Below are 21267 nucleotides of genomic sequence, written 5' to 3' on the forward strand. Positions count from 1 at the left end.
ATTCTAGGTGCAGGGAACAGCAGGGCGAAGACATGGCGTGTACAAACAATTGTGCAGTTTGGTGGGATGTGTGGTGGGGAATGGCCAGACACAGGACTGTAAAAGAATTGTGGGCCAAGTTAAGACTTGGGTGCGCTAAAGGCAGTAGGGGCAGATCTCTCAGTGGAAGTAATTTACATCAAACTTTAAAATGTGAATAGGATGTGAGGTAAAGATGAGCAGGGACATGGATTCATTGTTGTGGATTGTATCTTACCTTCCCCCCCCCCCCCCTTATTTCCTGGATGCCTGCCTTACCTTCCCACCATTTATTGAGTACCTGTTACATGCCAGTCACTATTCTAGGCACTGAAGAGAAGGAGGCAAAATTCTGCTTTCATGGAACTTGCACTCTAGCGGAGGAGATACAGAATGAACAGGTGAAAGAAGGAGAGGAAGGAAAGAAGGAAATCCAGATGATGCCATGGAGGAAATTGTGAAGTGAAGTTCGAGTGCAGGGTGAGAGGAGGGGAGGGTGGCTCAGACAGCCTGGAGGGCAGATGTGGCACTTACCTCCTGCCACAGCCCTGCCCTGCCCCAGATGGTTGCAGCCTCACTGATCGGCCAGGATATGATTTCTCTCCTCTCTGAACTCACCTTCTGATCTCATGATACCATCTCTTGCTGCCTTCTACTTTTCATTTTTCATCTCCTGTTCCTTGTAAACTCCTTGAGGACAGGCTGAGCTTTTCCATGTTTGATCCCACACTAGAGCACAGTGCCTTGAAGCACAGAACTCCAATTTTAAAACCATTGCCGAGAAACTTAGCAAATTACATTTGTGTTTTTCTTCTCTTCTCTTGATTTTCAGGTCATTGCATGAAACATGGTCACTGTTGCATCCTTTTGCTCCAGCTGAGTCGTGCCCACCTGCGTCTTCAATCTTTGCGTTGACAGCTACATTGTTCCACTCTCCAAAAGACGAAGGACCTCTCAGATTGTGCTCCTTACCTCATAATGAGAATTAGCAGCAGGCCTGGATGGATTCGTAAGCAATGTGAGCCTGCTCTCCTGCAAATGTCTTTAATAATAGATGATGAGAAAGGCAGAAGGTGCGACATATTCATTTCTTTATTATAGAATGTCCCTGTGGGTTTTCAGTGCCTAAATTTAAACTAAAAAAGAAAGAAAGCTATAATTTTGGGCACTTTGTTTGCAAGGAAACACTTTCAGTGTGGAGTGCAATAATGGCTCTTTTGGTTTCAGATGGATTTCCAGAGTTTATGGAGGCAACTTGTTTCTTGGTTTAATTGGAGATATTTTTAATAAGGGTGATGTGAGATTATTTGTGACCAGTTGATTTAAGCAGGAAATGGATTATTATTAGAAATACGGGTTAGATCCATCTTGAAACCTTCAGAAAATTATAACTCTAAGCCTTTGTAGGAGAAGTTATTTTTTTCTAATATGGCAGTAAAGATGTGGTGGTACCGGCTTTTAGAAACGTGGGGTGTTAGAACTGGAAAAAGCATTACTGATCCAGCCTCTTCATCCAGTAGATGTGAAAATGAGATCCAGAGCCATAAAAGGACTTACTGAGGATCACTTGTCCCAGGCAGTGATTGAGGCATGCTGACAACTTAGGTCTTTTTTTTTTTATTTTTTTTTTAACGTTTATTTATTTTTGAGACAGAGAGAGACAGAGCATGAACGGGGGAGGGGCCGAGAGAGAGGGAGACACAGAATCGGAAGCAGGCTCCAGGCTCTGAGCCATCAGCCCAGAGCCCAATGCGGGGCTCGAACTCACGGACCGCGAGATCGTGACCTGAGCTGAAGTCGGACGCTTAACCGACTGAGCCACCCAGGCGCCCCCAACTTAGGTCTTTTAACTTGTGCACATTTCCCTCCATCTTTGATATGTGATAAGTAAAAGAGCTTGGTGGACTGTAAGATGTTATACATATGTGAACTGCTATCATCCCATCATCTCAGTGTGCTGCCTCTTATCATTTGACCACTGTGGGCCTTAGCTTACTTGTGTATAAAATAGGTGACCTTAGTTGATATCCCACTTCTCTTCTATGCCTAGAATTCCATTCTTTCATGACTCTTTTTTAAGAAAATAGAGATCGTGATTGGGAGAACCTTGGAATTCACCAAGAACCTCTAGACTTTTGCCTCCATTGACTCTTCTTCTGCAGTCTCACCTCTTGCCACATCATGCCTATCTCATTCCCTGACCTACTGGCTGAACTAAAAGTACAGCTCCCCAAGTGTCCCAGGTTTTCTCATTATCTCAGACCATCTGCACATGATGTGCCCTCTGCTGTCTCTGCCCTGCTGACTCCTGTTTGTTCTTTAAGGCTCGGTTTGAGCATCAGCTTCTCAGGAAGCCTTTCCTGATGTCCTCTTATAAGCTTCTCCAGAACCCAGTGCTTCCTGTAGTAACTGTCTACTTAGATCTCTCATTCTCTCTCCTTCCAACCTGTGAACTCTTTGGTCTGAATACCAGTGTCTGCACTGTGTCTGGAATATAGGAGAGGCTGAATAATTGTTTGTTTTTAATAATACGTAGATAGATTGCTGATTGGTTTTCTCCAGGAGATGACGAGCAGTTCCACACTAATGCCCATGTCTTGTTTTTCAGCAGAGTTTGATTTCTGGGTACTGGATGGTGGGCACAGCCCATCTATGTCTTGGATGGAATAATGAGGGTATTACGATTCTTTTTCATGAGCCACCTCTGAACATTGCCCCTGTGAAATCCTTTGGTGCCATTTATTGGTGGAAGAAGCTCAAGGTGAATGAATTCTGAACCTTCATCACTGAGGATAGCATGAAGCTAGTCACTTGCCATCTGGCATGGCCTAAGCCCATGTTTCATGGAGGGGGCTCCGGAAAGATATGTTGCAGACCCAAAAAATGAATGGCTCCTTGTGAGTTTACAAGATCTAGTGTACATTAGCAGTCTCTTTAGAATTCTGAGGAGATAGGTGTAAGGCTTCTCTCTGCAGCTGGAGGATGGGGAAAGGTCAGCCATTCTCCAAAATTCTGAGATTTCTCCGTCTGAGTTTGCTGAGTTGCTTCTAAAGTATGTTAACTCAGGCTGCTGCTAATTGCTGCTAGTTACTGGTAAATTGCTGGCAGTAGCAAGTGGCTGTCCTGGAAGAAGCCAAGGCATATCTTAAGACAGCAGGAGTGGGGATAGAACACTGTAAATGGCACTAAGGTGCCAGAAGACCCAGAAGCCTAGTCCTAGGCAGCCCAACAGGCCCATTAGCAGGGAAGCCCAGAAGGAAAAGCCCAAGGCCACTGAGATTATGGGAATGGTGTGATTCTGGGAGGAACGGGGATTCTGGTGTGTTAATTTTCACACAATGAATGAAAGCTGGCCACTAAGCTTGAGGAAAGTTGTTTCTCAACACCTTAGTGTGTCTGAATTCTGAAGGAATCTAGAATAAAATAAGATAAATAATACCAGATGGAAATAAGGAAATTCAAGATTGTGAAAATTAATGGAGGATATGTACACAACATGCAATATAAAAGTAATTCCAGACTGTTGAAATTACTTAATTGTTGGCTTTCTCCTCCTCTCTCCAGCATAGTTGTGAGGGAAGCTTTTCCCCTTCATCTCTTCTTTTCTAGGCCGGGGTGGGGATGTGGATGTGGGCAGTCCTTTCTATTAACAGAGGGAGAGAGAGGGAGAGAGAGGGAGAGAGAGGGAGAGAGAGGGAGAGAGAGAGAGAGAGAAGACAAATGAACATTGCTAACCCAGAATTCAAGCAGTGAGGCTCTTCTACCCTATCTGTACCCTATCTAAATGTGTTAAATTACCCTGATCACTTTTCTCTTCTTTCTCTCTGTGTGTTATAAATGGATTTTTAACAAACCATTCCACGACTTCCTCATAGTATTTTTGGCATTTTTGGTAGCCTGAAATGGCATCAAGATAATTTTCTATAGGACACTGGTAGATATTGGCTATCAGAACCTCAGTGGGACCCTTGACAATTGTGCATGAGATCCTTGTGGGCAGAGATAAGCTGGAAGGTACTATAAACAAAGAGACTTCTGTTTGCTGTTGGAGCAGTAATCTGTGACTGGTGCTCCAGGTAGGAGGTTTCTGGTCATGCTCCATCTCTATGGTCTGTTCTGGTGATTAGGTGAAGACACACAAGATAAGCTAATCAAATTTAAAGATGTGGTAAATATTGAAAGGTTTTCATGTTGGAGAGAGATTTCATCTGTTCTGATTCTGAGTTGAGTTGTGGGAAATCAATTCCATTTTGGGCCGAATGATGAGATGTAATGGGGAGGGGCAGTGTGGGGACTGGTCATGGAATAGAACAAGGTGCTGTCGAGTCTACAGAACTCTGAGTGAGGTGAGGTGGGGAAGAATGAGAACAAGGCTCAGTCCTAAAAGGTGTGTATGGCAGAAGGGAGGTAAGAAAACAAGTCCCAGATGAGGAGTTCCACAGAGCAGGTGAACAAAACCCAAGGTACCCTAGTAGAGAGGATCAGTGATTTCCCTGGAGAATATGAAGGAAACTGCTAACCCCCAGCATACTGGGAACCAGACCTTTCTAGTATTTAGGGTCTTCTATGCCTGTGATAAGTCAGCCTGGCTCACTACATACTATTCATAGATATAGGGAGTATGGATACCCCAAACCTGTTCCAGCAATCACTAGAGATTCTGCCCACATACTGTTCCTAATCAGTTCCCATCCTGATTCCTTCAAACGCTGAATCACTGTGATGTGAACCTTTGGGCTGAGATTTTGAAACTTGGCTTTTTTAAAGAAGTGTTTTTCAAAGTTGTTTGACCTTGACCCTCAGTTATATATATTTTCACATCACAATCCAACATACATACATTAACATATACATATATATAAAACCAAACCAAGAGTTTCATGAAACTAACCCTTATCACATTAGATGAACTCTAATGTAGTCGATTCCATTTCACTTAAAAAACTGCTAATCACAGCACAGTAAATTGATGTGCATCCCACTAATAGGTTGTGACCTATAGTTGGGAAAAAAATAGTGTTAAAAGATTCAGGCTTGACTTTTGCTCTTTTTGCTGTGAGGCTACTGTGTGGCCTTGGGTAGCAACCTCTGACCTTTATCTCATGGAACCCAATCCCTGACACCAATCAAATGCCTAAATTTCTTCCTCACAGATGACCACAGATGAATGGGAACTTGCTAGGGAACCCAAACACTTATGACCCAAATAATTTGCATGTTATTTCTTCATGTGATTCTCTTAATCATCTATCCATTTGAATATTTTTTATTTTTCAAATTGTTTTCATTTATTTATTTATTTTTAATATTAAATTTATTGTCACATTGGTTTCCATACACCACCCAGTGCTCATCCCAACAGGCACCCTCCTCAATGCCCATCACCCACCCTTCCCTACCTCCCACCCCCCATCAACCCTCAGTTTATTCTCAGTTTTTAAGAGTCTCTTATGGTTTGGCTCTCTCCCTCTCTAACTTTTTTTTTTTACCTTCCCCTCCCCCATGGTCTTCTGTTAAGTTTCTCAGGATCCACATAAGAGTGAAAACATATGGTATCTGTCTTTCTCTGTATGATTTATTTCATTTAGCATAACACTCCAGTTCCATCCATGTTGCTACAAAAGACCATATTTCATTCTTTCTCATTGCCAAGTAGTCTTCCATTGTGTATATAAACCACAACTTCTTTATCCATTCGTCAGTTGATGGACATTTAGTAAGTGTAGGGAACCCAAACACTTACGACCCAAATAATTTGCGTATATTTCTTCCTGTGATTCTCTTAATCATCTTATCCATTTGAATATTTTAATTCTTCTTTCACAAATGAGGAAAATGAGGAGCAAAGATGTTGTGTGATTCATCAGTGGTTACAAAGGTAATAAGTGGGATAATTGGGACCCATAATTGTTCAACTATAGTTTCATAATGTGCCTCTCCTTGTACCAATGAGACTCATACCCACTAATCTCTCTTATAGAGCAACTCTGGACCTTGAATTCCTTTTCTATTTTCCCTCTTGAATCTCAAACCCTCTCTTTGCTATATATGCCACTGGAGTAACTCAAGAATGAAGATTTTATGTAGCAAATTTTTTTTGTCTTGTACACATATGTTTGGTGACTGTCCTCAGTCCTGTGGGTAACGGTATATATAACCTTGTCTTATCCTGACAAGTATTTCCTAAGCAATATTTTGACTAATGCAAAAGGTGGCATCACAGAAGCAGCTGTCTGTTATGTTGTCTCCAATGACATATGCCAATCTTCTTCCTTATATTAGGAACAGGAGGTATATATGATTTATATCCTCAAGCCATGCCTCTCCAACAGGTGAAGTCTCAGTTGTTAGTATTTGACATATCCTTTATAAAGCCTAATGTAAGTACAGCAGAATGTGAATGGTAAAATGGCAGACAAACCAGGATCTGGTAAAATTACTTATTATCCTATATCTTCTTTTTTGTTTTAATGTTTTTATTGATTTTTGAGAGAGAGAGACAGACAGACAGACAGACACAGTGTGAACTGGGGCAGAACAGAGAGAGAGGGAGACACAGAATCTGAAGTAGGCTCCAGGCTCTGATTTGTCAGCACAGAGCCGCATGTGGGGCCCAAACTCATGAACTGTGAGATCATGACCTGAGCCGAAGTTGGAAGCTTAACTGACTGAGCCACCCAGGTGCCCCCCTATATCTTCTTTATGGATGAAATAAATGTGCCAATACATGGAATATGGAGAGATCTAGAATTTTAGAATTTTAGAGCTTCAGTGATTTGTGTTCAAATTTGGGGTCAATGTCTTTGTGCTTTAAGGATATGTGGTGGTTGGGAATGGTTTTATTGCTAAAAAGGACATGAATAAGTAGACAAGATTGTAGAATTATTTCAAGAGAATGGAAGCTTGGTCACTTAGAAAAAGACAACCTTTTTTTCTAATAGAATGAATAGACATTTATTATAGACAATTTTGAAACAAAAAAATATAAAGTAGAAAATAATATACCCTTAACACCCAAAGTTGAAATAAATGTATTGGCACATTTATTTCATCCATGAGTCTTTTTTTCAGTTAGAGAAAGACACGTATCATATAACTTCACTCATATGTGGAATTTAACATACAGAATAGATGAACATAAGGGAAGGGAAGCAAAAATAATATAAAAATAGGGAAGGGGCAAAACATAAGGGACTGTTTTTTTAGAGAGAGAGGGAGCAACTGAGGGTTGATGGAGGGGTTTTGGGTTGGGGGGATGGGCTAAATGGACAAGGGGCACTGAGGACGGCACTTGCTGGGATGAACACAGGGTGTTATATGTAGAGAATGAATCATTGGATTCTACTCCTGAAATTACCATTGCACTATATGCTAACTAACTTGGATATAAATTTCAAAAAATAAAAAAATAAAAATAAATAAAAAATATATACACATATGTTTGCAAAATTGGATCAAACTCATCATTATACTGAAATATAGTTCTGTACCTCTGCTTTTTAAAAAAAATTAACACTGTATAAAGAACTTTCCCCTATGCCACTATATATTCTTTGGAAATAAATATTTTAAAATTTATTCCTTCTTGGACATTCTGGCTTCTTTTTAGGACACTGAAAGTATAGTCAATATTGCTATGCTTTTACACACAAAATTGTGAAATCCCTACCTATAGGAAAAGCAATATGAGAAGCTGGAAAACGTTAAAAGCATAAACAGTTCATGTAAAAGCAGTGTTAACATTAACATTGCCTGCTTCCCGTGGTTTGACTTATGAGGGCTCTATAGGTATACTGTTTTGTTTTGCTTTTTGACAGCATAGGTATTTGTTTACTGTACATATATTTGACTTTGTGCAGCACACTTCCTCCAAAACCTTTCCTTCTGTTCTCTGATTGGAATGCTACCCAAGTACCCTCAGTGATTGATGCTAGCTGATGATGCTGATCAATTAAACTATTGGTGTCAACTTTAGAAAGTGCACCTTTCATTAATTAGCATTTGTTGACTAATAGATTTCTCTTTATTTATTTATTTATTTTTCAACGTTTATTTATTTTTGGGACAGAGAGAGACAGAGCACGAACGGGGGAGGGGCAGAGAGAGAGGGAGACACAGAATCGGAAACAGGCTCCAGGCTCCGAGCCATCAGCCCAGAGCCTGACGCGGGGATCGAACTCACGGACCGCGAGATCGTGACCTGGCTGAAGTCGGACGCTTAACCGACTGCGCCACCCAGGCGCCCCTAGATTTCTCTTTAAATGTCATGTTTCCATAGTAAGATGTTTAAGTAAGATATAAAATGTTTCAATAAATTACTCTTTTTAAGAAAGTTTATTTCATAAAAAAGGGAATTTCCCCTACCTTTTCCTATACTGTATTACCATTCGCCTTATGACTCAGTGAAGCAGACACAATAGAAATCACCCTGGCCTGGGCTTAGTCTTTGGCATCCTAAAGACGGACACTCATGCTCTGGATCCCAGGACCGCCTGTGGTGGCTGCCCTTTAATTGTTTACTATGCCTGGAGACTTTTGTGCTTCTGTTTCCACCTAGTATTCCCCATAGAGATCTGATTTTCTCTCTGTGTTATGCTATTAATCTAACCATAGCACAGTGATTTTCAAACTATGTTCCACAAAGTACGAAGGCAGAGATCTCGCAAGCTACTACAAGTTTGTTAAATATGCTAGTCCTGGACCTTAATTCTAGAGATTCTGATGTAGTAAGTCTGGTATGGGGTCCACATTTTGAGAACCATATTTTGAGGGGACTAGGTCGTGGTAGGCAGATGAGTGGGCTTTAACAATCCTTCCCTATTTTCTACCAGGATATAAGTTTTTTAAAAAGCCTGAAAACAGCCTTTGTAAAGAATGCTGTGTTTATCCCACCCTAATATGACTTTCAGAAACTCAAAGAGACTTGAAGAAGTGACTCTATAACACACGGTAGTTACCAGCTGCTCCACTTCTGGAAAAACTGTAAAATGCTTTGTCCACTACTTCTTTCTTCCCCCTGTCCTTTATTTCTCAATGGTTGAATTCTCTGTGATGTGTAGGGGGATGCTAATGGGTATTTTCATGAAATGATTGATTAAAAAATTTTGGAGACACTCTCCCACTCTTGCATGAAAGGGGTATCAGAAGCCTTCCCCCTCACATATGGGGTTGGTACCTGAGACTTGAATACAATAATTGTGTTCCTACAATTTAGAAGATTCTGGTCACTTGAGGCTGATTGAGAGATTAACTGAATTTTGCCTCTAGAATTCATATGTTACTGGAAAAAAAATACAAGGTATGGTTAGAGCATTGAGGAAGACAGAGGCTGGGGCTTCATCCAGCTAGAAAACAGGTTGCTTTCTTGCTATCTGCTATTAGATGCTTGTATTTTTATCAGAAGGTAATCTGAAAACTTTATCTATAACCTGCCACAAATTAAAGGATTTATTAACAAGCTGATACAAAAGTACTTTCATATAAGAACATTTATATTATCAAGATTACAATTGATCAATCTTTTGAATTATTAAAATGAATCATTTCACATTACAAGAAAACTCCTTTTTGTCTTAAAGATAAACCAAATTGGGGCGCCTGGGTGGCGCAGTCGGTTAAGCGTCCGACTTCAGCCAGGTCACGATCTCGCGATCCGTGAGTTCGAGCCCCGCGTCAGGCTCTGGGCTGATGGCTCGGAGCCTGGAGCCTGTTTCCGATTCTGTGTCTCCCTCTCTCTCTGCCCCTCCCCCGTTCATGCTCTGTCTCTCTCTGTCCCAAAAATAAATAAACGTTGAAAAAAAAAATTAAAAAAAAAAAAAAGATAAACCAAATTTTCTGATAATAATCAGAATAAATAAAGGTTCAATTTAAACTTTATGATAACTAGTGTATGTTTATCTAACAATAAATATATTTATCTGATAATGAATATATTTATATGACAGTGTAATGGCTAGCTGGTGCTTTGTCTTTTCAAAACATCCATGCCAATAGTCCTTCAGTTCTTTTAAGTGTTCTTTATTAAACAGCTAAGGAAGAAGCACTTAGCACTTCTGGGAAGATGGAATAGACATACTTTCCCCTATTTCTTTGGTTAAATATAATACAAACCCTGGACAGTATATAGAAAATGCACATAAGAAGATTATGAAAGGTAGAAGGAAGAAGGCAGAACGGTTAGGAACCTTAGTACTCAAGGACAGCATAATGGTAAATTCCCTGGGTCTTCTTTTTGTCTCGTAAGTCTCATACTTGGAGCTTGATAAGCCAGTAACCTAGAAACACCAAATGCAGACAAAGAAATCTCCAGTAGAAGCTTGCTGTCTGTAGCCAGAAGACTAGGAGAGGGACAGTTTAGGAAGACAGAAAATTCTTATTATTTATTTAAGAAGAAAAGTTTTAGATAATAATTGCTCTACTCTAGTCAAACATCACAGAAAAACTGTGGCCCTACCTTAACCCATACTGGAAAAGACTCTGACCTTCTTCACATTTTAACAAGGAAACCCCTTTGCTGGAGTGCTGTCAGAGGAGACCTAGTGGAGAGTTAGGACTTTCATCACTCCTCAGTGGTAAGGAGACCACCTCCCTGCCCCCATGGTATCAGTAGAGGTATAAATTATCTATATATAATGTAATACCTCGAGCAACCACTAAAAAACTCTATAACACTAAAAAATGTTTAAGACAGTCAAGAAAACAAATGGAAAAAGAAGAACAAAGAGAAACAAAAGATATAATGGCAGCTTTAAGCCACAACATATCAATAATTACATTAAATGTCAATGGTTTAAATATACCAACTATAAGTCAGAGATTGACAGAGTATATTAAAAAACAGCCCAACTATATGATGTCTGTAAGAAACTCATTTCAAATATAATAAAATAGAAACATTGAAATTAAAAAGATGTATTATGCAGACATTAACCAAAATAAATCAGGAGTGGCTATACTCATGTCACAAAGTAGAAAGAAAAGAAAATATGGATCAGAAAGGAACGTTATATAATTACAAAAGGTCAGTCTCCCAAGAAAAGATAGTAATCCTAAAAGGGTATGCACTATATGACAATAGAGCTGTAAAATATGTGATGTAAAAATTGATAGAACTATAAGGAGAAATTGTCAAATCCACAATTATAGTTGGAGATTTCAGGACTCCTCTATCAATGTTGATAGAATAACTAAATAGAAAAATTAGCAAGAATATAGAAGAATTCAACATCATCATCCAAGAAAATCTAATTGACATTTATAGAAAGCTTTGCCCAACCACTGCAGTATATACATTCTTTCCAAGTGTCCATGGAACATATACCAAAATAGAACATATTTTAGGCCATAAAACAAACCTCAACAAATTTAAGAGAATAGAAGTCATAAGTATGTGCTCTGTACACACAATGGAATTATCTAGAAATCATTAGCAGAGGAATGACAGCAAAATTTTCAAGCATTTGGAAATTAAGCAGTGCAATTCTAAGTAATCCATGGGTCAAAGATTATATTGAAGTAAAAAGAAATTGAATTGATGAAAATGAAGATAGAACATAATAAAAATTTGTGGGGCATAGCTAAAACAATACTTAAAGGGGAATTTATAGTACTTAATGCTTTCTTTCATTAGAAAAGAGGAAAAGCATCTCAAAAAATTAAAAATAGAGCTACCTTATCACCCAACAATTGTACTACTGGGTATTTATCCAAAGGACACAAAAATGCTAATTTGAAGGGGCAAATGCACCCCAATGTTTATAGCAGCACTGTCAACAATAGCCAAATTATGGAAAGAGCCCAAATGTCCATTGACTGATGAAAGGATAAAGAAGAAGAAGATGTGTGTGTGTGTGTGTGTATCTATATGTATATAAGTATACATATATATGTATGCATACCACATCTTCATATATATATGTATACATATATATGTATATATACACACACACACGAAGGAATATTACTTGGTGATAAAAAAGAATGAAATCTTGCCATTTGCAACAACATGGATGGAACTAGAGTGTATTATGCTAAGGGAAATAAGTCAGAGAAAGATACCAAATGATTTCACTCATGTGGAATTTAAGAAACAAAAGAGATGAACATAGGGGAAGGGAAGGAAAAATAAGATACAAACAGAGAGGGAGGCAAACCTTAAGAGATTCTTGAATACAGAGAACAAACTAAGGGTTGCTGGAGGGGTGTTGGATGGGGGGATGTTGGCTAAATGGATGATAGGCATTAAGGAAGGCACTTGTTGGGATGAGCACTGGGTGCTATATGTAAGGGATGAATCACTAAATTCTGCTCCTGAAACCATTATTACACTATATGTTAACTAACTTGGATTTAAATAAAATGAAAAACAAACAAAATTAAAATAAAATACTAACAATGATTCTAAGGAAAAAAAAAGAGGAAAAGTCTCAAATCAACAATATAAGTTCTCAACCTCATGAACCCAGAAAAAAAGCAAAATAAGTCCAAAGCAAGCATAGGGAGTGGATAACAAAGATAAGAATAGAGAAATCAATGAGATTAAAAACAAAAGAAGAGAAAACTAATGGAACAAAAAGTTAAAATTGACAAATGTCCAGCAAGATTAATAAAGAAAAAACAGAAGATGCAAATTACCAAGAGCAGGAATGAAACAAAAAATATTTTTTTAAGTTTTTACATTTTACTTATTGTATTTATTTATTTTGAGAGATATAGATAGAGGGAGAGAGTGAGCAGGGGAGAGGCAGAGAGAGGGAAAGAGAGAATCCCAAGCAGGCTCCATGCTGTCAGCGCAGAGCCAGATGTGGGGCTCGATCTCACGAATTGTGAGATCATGACCTGAGCCAAAATCAAGAGTTGGTATGCTTAACTGACTGAGCCACCCAGGTGCCCTGAAACAAGAAATATTACTAAAGGTCCTGCAAAAATTAAAAGGATAATAAAGGACTAATAACAAGTCTACATACATACATTTGACAATTTAGGTGAAATAGACCAATTCCTTGAAAAATACAAACTACCACAACTCACCCAATATGAAATAGACAAGGCCCAATATGAAGGTCCCTATAACTATTCAGGAATTTTAATTCATAATTAATAACCTCCTAAAATAAATCTCCAGATCCAGAAGTTTTCACTAGAGAATACTAACAAGTGTTTAAAGAATTAATGCCAATTCTACAAATCTTTTCAAAAATAGAAGAGAAGGGAACACTTGCAATTTATTTTGTGAAGCCAATATACCTGATACTAAAATCAGACAAAGATTGTGCAAAAAAGAAAAAGAAAACTATGGACCTATTTGCACTATGAATATAGACATAAAAGTCTTAATAGAATGTTGGAAGGAGAATTTGGCATTCCATAAAAACAGTTATGCACCACAACCAAATGGGGCTTATTCTAGTTATTCAAGACTGGTTTAACATTTGAAAATCATATAATGTAATCCACTATATTAACAAGCTAATGAAGAAAAATCGCATGATCATATCAGTAGATGCAAATAAAAAAAAAACTCAACATAAAATTTTTTTGTTTTTAAATTTTAGAGTGTGCAAGCAGGGGAGAGGGGCAGAGGGAGAGAGAGAATCCCAAGCAGGATCAGCATGGAGCCTGATGTGGGGCTTGATCCCACAATCCTGGGACCACGACCTGAACCCAAATCAAGACTCAGACGCTTAACAGACTGAGCCACCCAGATGCCCCCCAAATCAACATTTTTTTTAAATTAACAAAAGCCCTCTCAGAAAAAACAGTACTAGTGGGGAATTCCTCAGCTTGATAAAATGAATCTACAAAATCCTAAAGCCAACATCAAAGTTAATAGTGAAAGACTGTATGCTTTCCCCCTAAACGTGGGAAAAAGGCAAGGATATGAGCTCTCACCACTCTTATTTATTTATTTATTTATTTATTTATTTATTTTTCAACACTTATTTATTTTTGGGACAGAGAGAGACAGAGCATGAACGGGGGAGGGGCAGAGAGAGAGGGAGACACAGAGTCGGAAACAGGCTCCAGGCTCTGAGCCATCAGCCCAGAGCCCGACGCGGGGCTCGAACTCACAGACCGTGAGATCGTGACCTGGCTGAAGTCGGACGCTTAACCGACTGCGCCACCCAGGCGCCCCTCACCACTCTTATTTAGCATAGTGTTGTAAATTCTAGCTAGTGCAAAAAGCAAGAAAAGGAAATAAAAGGCATACATATTGGAAATGAAGAAATGATATATCTCTATATGTAGATGACATAATTGTCTATATGAAAAATCCTGAAATCTGCCAAAAAAAGACTCCTTCAAAAGACATGCTTAGATAAATGGGCTGTGGCACAGAGAGAACTAAAATTCCTAGGGGATGTATTAGAGCGTCTGGGTCCTTTGGGTCCTTCGGGTTCTGCCTGGTTGCCTGACCTCCAAATCCAATAGCAGTTCCAGGGGTTTCTTTAACTGTGAAGTGACTACCTGGAGTGATCCCTCCTCCATGGAACCCACACCTTCATGGGCTCTTGAATCCTTCCTTGGGATTTAACCAGACATTGGTCCAAATCAAACCGGTAGCATCCATAGCCCCAAATGATGCTGCCCTCTCAGTAACAGTGCATTTCTAACAGGAGATGAATGGTGGTTTTGAGGCAAGGGAAGGTATTTAATGTGTGCTCTCTGCCTGATTGCTTTTGAACCCTGGGGGTCTGGGCTCTTGCTATTTGTCTGGCTGCCCTGATGTCTTAAGCTTCAGGAGTGACGAGTACAATGTACTGGATTGGAAAGGTCAGCCTTGCCAGAAAGAGATTCTGTCCTTGTTAACATCTTGGCTTGATTAATCTCTGCTGTTTCTGTTTTTCCCTGCATTTTTTGTTCACTGAATCTTTGGTTCACCAATTATTTTATTTACTGAAATTTGCAGGGTGGAGACAGAAGGAGAAAAGATTTTTAAACCTCTAATTCTCTCTGTTTGCGGTTCAGCACATGATTTTTTGATTCAGATTGGAAGTATTTGGATAAGGCCAAATTTTAATTTTCTCTTTAGTAGATTATCCTTTTTAATTTATCATTGCTAAAATTCACTGTAAGTTTGTGTGTATAAGGATTGCTTTGTATTGCAGAATTCTTCAGGCGTGAGTATGCTTATTTAGTCAATTGTCTTCAGTATCCAGAATACACATATAGATATTAAGTCTTTCTTTTTAAGTTTATTTATTTTAAGAAAGACAGAGACAGCACGAGTAGGGGAGGGACAGAGAGAGAGAATCCCGATGCAGGGCTCAAACTCATAAAGCCATGAGATCATGACCTGAGTGGAAACCAAGGGTCAGACACTTAACTGACTGAGCCACCCAGGTGCTCCAGTATTCATTTTTGATGGTAAAGCTTCCTAGGATGAAGAGTGGCATAGCTGTTCATTGTGGGAAGTTCTGGTTGGTGGAAAATAAACTTCATTTCTGTAACAATAAAACACCAAAGAAAATAACCACCTGTAATACTTATTTATAAACTACAATCCCTTATAGGATCTTAAACAATAATGAAAAGAAAAACAGAAATGAGAACTTGCCCCTCCAGAGAGTTAACTTTTTTCACTCTACATTCCCTAGCCAGAAGCCTCAATTTTTTAATCGTGAGTTTTTTAGAAGAGCATCATTTTGCATTTCCTGGACAATATATCATGCAGTGACTCACAAAACTGGGGTGTACAGGGCAGGCACATCAGGTTGCTCTACTGAGAACAAGACGGCATGATGTCACAGAGTCATCTCCGTGTAATGCGTCATCCACACAATATTACCAAGCAGTTCTTGGCTTGAGTCTGAATCTCAGAAGATGCTGCAAAATGCTGGAGGGAAAAAAATCTGTCTAATGGGATTGTCTACTTCACGCATAAAATAAAAATCATTTTGATCCTTTGGAGGTACCTTTATTCCCAAAGGATCCCAATGTACTCGGCTCCTGCCCCAGGAGTATTAGTCATACATCTCTGAAACATCATCTCCTCTGTGCTAGAAAAGACAGGCCCCCTCTGAGGCAGCCTTCTCTGCAACAGGTTTTATTTTGAATGGGATATTAAATAGTATTTCTAAATAAATGATGGGTAATTATATGGTGGCAAAATACAGTTTCCCCTGTTGGAATTTGAACAAGACCTTTTGGTTAATAATCCTCCTTTTCTTAGAGGACTGTATGGTTTAAGAGGAAAGTCCCTGCTTTATTGCAGAGAACATAGTGTGAGTTCACAGGGACTTGGATGGGATGAAAAGGTCAGAGGAAACAGGTGAGAACGGTTGAAGGAAAAGTAGACAGTAGTCAGTAACTCGGAGAGGAAATCAACCAGTAGGTTTAAATGGATGAGAAAGCTATTAGGTCATTGCCTATAGGAAAATAATGTGTCAAGTGTTTCAGAAATGTTTGTTAGAATTGAATTGGCCATCAAATGACAAAGTACAATTTCCTTTTGAAGCTCTTAAATGTCCAGCTTCTTGAATATGGAGAGTCTTTAAAAGACCATCTGCTACATCTTTTGCATTCAGGTTAAATTTAAAAGCATCTCAGGAAGATGAGTATCTACCCTACCTAAAAAACAGTTCCTGGGAAAGAATACCAGAGAACAAAAGTTAACATATTATCTAACCTAAATTCCTCAGGTTTCAACTAAAACCAGGCTCTCCTTGTTCTTTGTTAAATGAAAAGTAGCTTCTCGCTGTGTGAAAGCCATTCCTACATTTGAAAGATATTATTGTGTGGCTCTTTGCTAAACTCTAATTCCATTTCCTTAAAGGTTTTTCTAAGTTTGTTTCTTAATTCTGACTGTGAAAATTAATAAGAGGTTCTGATACTGAATGGGAAAGCACTTGAAACCTGCCAGAACTTCACTTATTTAAAGCACTATTATCATTATTATCATTATAACTATTATTATTATTACTATTATTGTTATTATTTTATTATTTTATATTCATTCTAAAGAATCCACAGAGCCCTTCATAGAGAATATGACTGAGAGCTGAAGAACTTGACCGCATATGAAGGAGCCAGTGTAATCTTTGAATTTTCTTGTCTGTGTAGCATAAGAATCAGAGACACGTTGTAAACTAACTATAGGAAGTGTAGCACAAAACCAACTTTGATTGAATTGGGCTTTCAATTTTTGATAGGTGGCACCTGCAAAGTGCATCAGACACAGCATCATTGGAGACTCTTGCCAACACCAGTTCTCCTGGTCCAGTCACCAGTTGTGACGTTTCAACATGGCTGCTCCTGTTTTCCTCCCAGCGCTGGTACCAAATGGCTGTCCCACAGGTACTCTTTCCGGCAGTGGTTAGGATCAACTCCTCGTGGAACAAGCACCATCACTCCATGGGTTCAGGTTTGCCAGGGTAATGTTCCAGAGGCTGTTGATTTCCTCCTTTGCAATTTGTCTGTGATCCACATAAGTTGCACTAGGTGGCTGGTAGTGTCTGGCTTTGGCTTCTTTCTCTTGTGTGTAAATAACTGTGTTAAAGGTGACACCACATGTTAATTTGGCCAATTTTAAAACTAATTAAAAGAGTACAGTTATTGGTCCAAATAACATATAGTCATAAATTAAAAAGCCTGGTGCCTAAATATGATAAAATATAATTTTTACTAATTTAAACTCACTTCAGTTTCTACTAGGGCTAATCCTGATTATAAGAAAATATTTAAAAACCATTCAACAAATTGCTTGAAGCATCCTTTGGTACCATGTACTATGCTAGGCATTGGGGTTGCAGTAATGAATAAGATAAAGTTGAAATTTGTCCCCAGAGAGATGATAGTATGCAGGAATGTGGTCTTTTTTAGGGATTGGAAACCTTCTCTGGAATTGCAGCTCTTTAAGGATGTGTATGGTGCCTGGGGTCTGACTGTAGTTCCCAAGAGTTTCAGAGCAGAAAGTGTGCTAAAACCCTTGTAAGTAGGAGAGGAGTCAAAAATTAAAAATGGACCAGGTGAAGGCAGGCTTCCAATGGTCTGCTTCTAGTTCTCAGAAGATAAGTGTTGTGTGATCCTTTGTTTCCCTGTAATAAAGCAAAGAAGAGAAAGGAATAATGTGGGGTCATATCCACAGCATAAAGTCTCATGATTTCTTTTTTTTCCGGAGGGCACTTGCCCTAGTAGCTTCTAAGTCACTTCAGCTTTCCCTCATCTTTCATTGGATGACCGGCTTAGTTTCATATAGTGATTTTCTTACTTACTTTTTTCTGATTCCATGTAATTTTTATAGTGTATCCTCTGAGGTCACTTACTTATATTTTAAAATAAGTATCTATTATAAAATATGTTCATTAAAAATTTTACATGTTCATTAGATTTGGAAAACACAGGTATATAGAAAAAGGAAAGAAGTGTATACTCCCACTACCTAAACATACCCACCATATGTGTTGCGGTGAACTATCTGCCAGACTATATTTTAAAATGTGAAATCATAACATATATTATGCATTCTTTGGTTCCCTTTGTCATTTGACTTAGCATTTCATCTTAAGCCTTTTCCATAGTATAACATTCTTTTCAGAATCCTTGTTTTAATTATGTCAGTATTCCATTGAGTGAAGTCACCTTATTTTAACTATGTTCTCTCATATATAGACTTCCAGTTTTTCATTACAAACAGTGCTAAAGTGAATATTGCTGTGCACATTATTTTAATCTAAAGCTAAGAAGATATCAGTTTATATAAAAACTAATTCATCAAGGGGCACCTGGGTGGCTCAGTTGATTAAGTGTCCCACTTCAGCTCAGGTCATGATCTCGTGGTTTGTGAGTTTGAGCCCCAGGTCGGACTCTGTGCAGACACCTCAGAGCCTGGAGCCTGCTTCAGATTCTGTGTCTCCCCTCTCTCTGCCCCTCCCATGCTCCTGCTCTGCCTCTCTCTGTCTCTCAATAATAAATAAACATTAAAAAAATTTTTAAAAAACCCTAATTCATCAAATGGTTTTGAATAAGACATAGGCTTTAAAATAGAACTCTAAACTTTCCAAATACCTACTGTAAGCTTCTCTCTGGTCCCCCTCTCTTTTCTATGAGGGGGGAAGTCTTGCTGCTCCTATAGGTTTCTCCTTTCTCCCATCAACTATGTCATTTCCCCAATCCAGTCTTGCCTGAATTCAGCCCTTGACAGTCAGGTTTTTGAATGACCAGACCATCTTTCTGGAATGGTTCAATCAGACTGTGTGTTGCTGCCTCTAAGTGAAGCATAAACTTTGGCAACTGTCTGATAAATTTGCCTCAAGCTTCCTAGAAAAAATTTAGGTCTGAAATATCTAGTTTGGTTGGTGTCAGAGACATCGTAATTTAGTGATAATTGATGTTTTGTCAGGGGAGGGGGCCAGGACCTCTCTTTGGCACAGTGTGGAGGAATGGAGTGAGATGACTGGCAGGAATAGTGGGCACGGAAGCACCAAGAGATGTAGCTTGGAAGTGGGGGGACATCCCGGGAGAAGGTCGATGAAGGAAGGCTCGGTAATTAGTCATCTGAAGTCAGCTTGCAGCATGGCCATGAATGACAAATTTAGACATGCTTACATGCTTGGTTGAATGTCTTGTTGAGGATCTGAATTGGAAAAAGAATCTCATGCAGCATATTATCTGTTTTGGTTGATATTTCCTAAGATGCTCAATTGGAACCTTAAAGATTTGGGGGGCCAATCTCATGCTTTAGAGCTACACAATGGCATATAATTAATATGATACATTGAAATGGAAAGTAAGATACACATGATTTAGATAATTTTGTCATTTGATTATAAGTTTTGAGCTTTACGGTTTAGGCAACAACCAAGACCAATGAGTAAGAGGATGTGAAACATCACTGCCATCTCATCTACCCGTGACTATCCAGGACTTCTTCCTATGTACCATAGCACCACACACAGGAGCTGCTTCAGGTTCAGGAGGCAAGAACAGGGTGTGTGTGTGTGTGTGTGTGTGTGTGTGGTGCATGTTACTCTGCTCTGAGTACCTAGAGGCCAGACCCTCCTGGGCAGAATCTTAGAATGGGTCATTACTACTGTTCTATGTGCCCACATGCTGATTGATGGGTGTGACTCTGTAGACCTGTGTACCCAGCTATCATTGGAGCTTCCCTGGAGGTATCTGGATTTGGTCAAGGATATTGCTTGGCCCCATGTAAATTGTCACTTTTACCAGTCAGGGCCTCCTATGTCTTCTCTTACCCATCTGCATGATCTCCTTGCTTAGAAAGAAGTGGGCAGTAGTTGGACACCAAAGAGACTGATTTTCAAGTACCAAACAATTTCAACTCCTTACTTTCTTGAGGTTATGGTAGGGCCCTGGAAAACATGTGAAATTGTATCTTACCTGCCATGTTGGGAATACAGCTTTTCCTCCCACAGCTTCTGCTTCAAGCAGGGAATCACACTACTGACCTGCTCTGTGACTGTGTGGGAGGAAACTCTATTGCTTTCTACATACACAGCTCTTATGTTACACAGAGACCAAGAAATAAAAGGGGGTTGAAGTGAGGTGCAGGCTCAGTTATACACATGTGTATAATTGCAGTTTTCTTTGCAGTACTTCTTCCCATTAGGATTTAATTGCTCAGAGATAATTGAGTCATATACAGGTTATGAGGGCCTTATAAAGGGAGACTGGATCACCCCACCAACAGCTGTTGTCATTCCTGAGGCATCTTCTTTATCCTGACTCTGTACAGTGGGGAATAAATGAATGATGTTATGTTTTGGTGCTGATAGAATATAAAGAATCTGGGATATTATTCATGGTGCCTAATAAATTGTCTTAGAGAAGTGCCAAAAGCTGTAATGTCCACTCAGTTCAATTTTAGTGAGGAATTAAGGCACTCTACTAGGGTACATTCTAGTTTAGCTGCTTTCATGAGCCAAACTGACCAGAATTGACTCAATTCTCCTCTTTACTTAGCATATGAAATCTCAGCCATGTAGCCACCCTGAACCAGATATCACTTCTCACCAAGCCATTCCCAAATGTTACCCCAAAATGGGTTCTGTGTAACTCTGAGGAAGAATTACTGATGATTGGAATTATACCATGGGCCGATGAAGGTCCAATGTAAGATGGGGAGAACTCATTTGAGAAATGCAGCTGAGATGGGTGGATGACTGTGATGTCACACACCTTGGAGAGGAATAGCTGCTGCTGGCTTTTTGTTTGGGTTTGTGTTTTTATAAGGGAGGAGGAGTGGTGTCGGAAGCAGCAGTAGGAAGTAGGAAAGGAAGAATGTCCACC

At 39.2% G+C, this 21267-nt stretch overlaps 1 long non-coding RNA gene across 2 annotated transcripts in view; it reads left to right on the plus strand.

The window, feature by feature from the left end:
• LOC147572072 (uncharacterized) overlaps nucleotides 1-17706 on the plus strand; it is a 121920-nt gene extending 104214 nt beyond the window's left edge. For both annotated transcript variants that reach the window (XR_015246646.1, XR_015246647.1), the window contains exons 2-3: nucleotides 851-1091; nucleotides 17169-17706. This is a non-coding gene — a long non-coding RNA (uncharacterized LOC147572072). The remainder of the gene's footprint in view (nucleotides 1-850; nucleotides 1092-17168) is intronic.
• Nucleotides 17707-21267: the final 3561 nt, after the last annotated feature.

The sequence above is a fragment of the Puma concolor genome, chromosome F2, assembly GCF_028749965.1.
Source record: "Puma concolor isolate L17-30 chromosome F2, mPumCon1.1.hap2, whole genome shotgun sequence".
Lineage (NCBI taxonomy): Eukaryota > Metazoa > Chordata > Mammalia > Carnivora > Felidae > Puma > Puma concolor.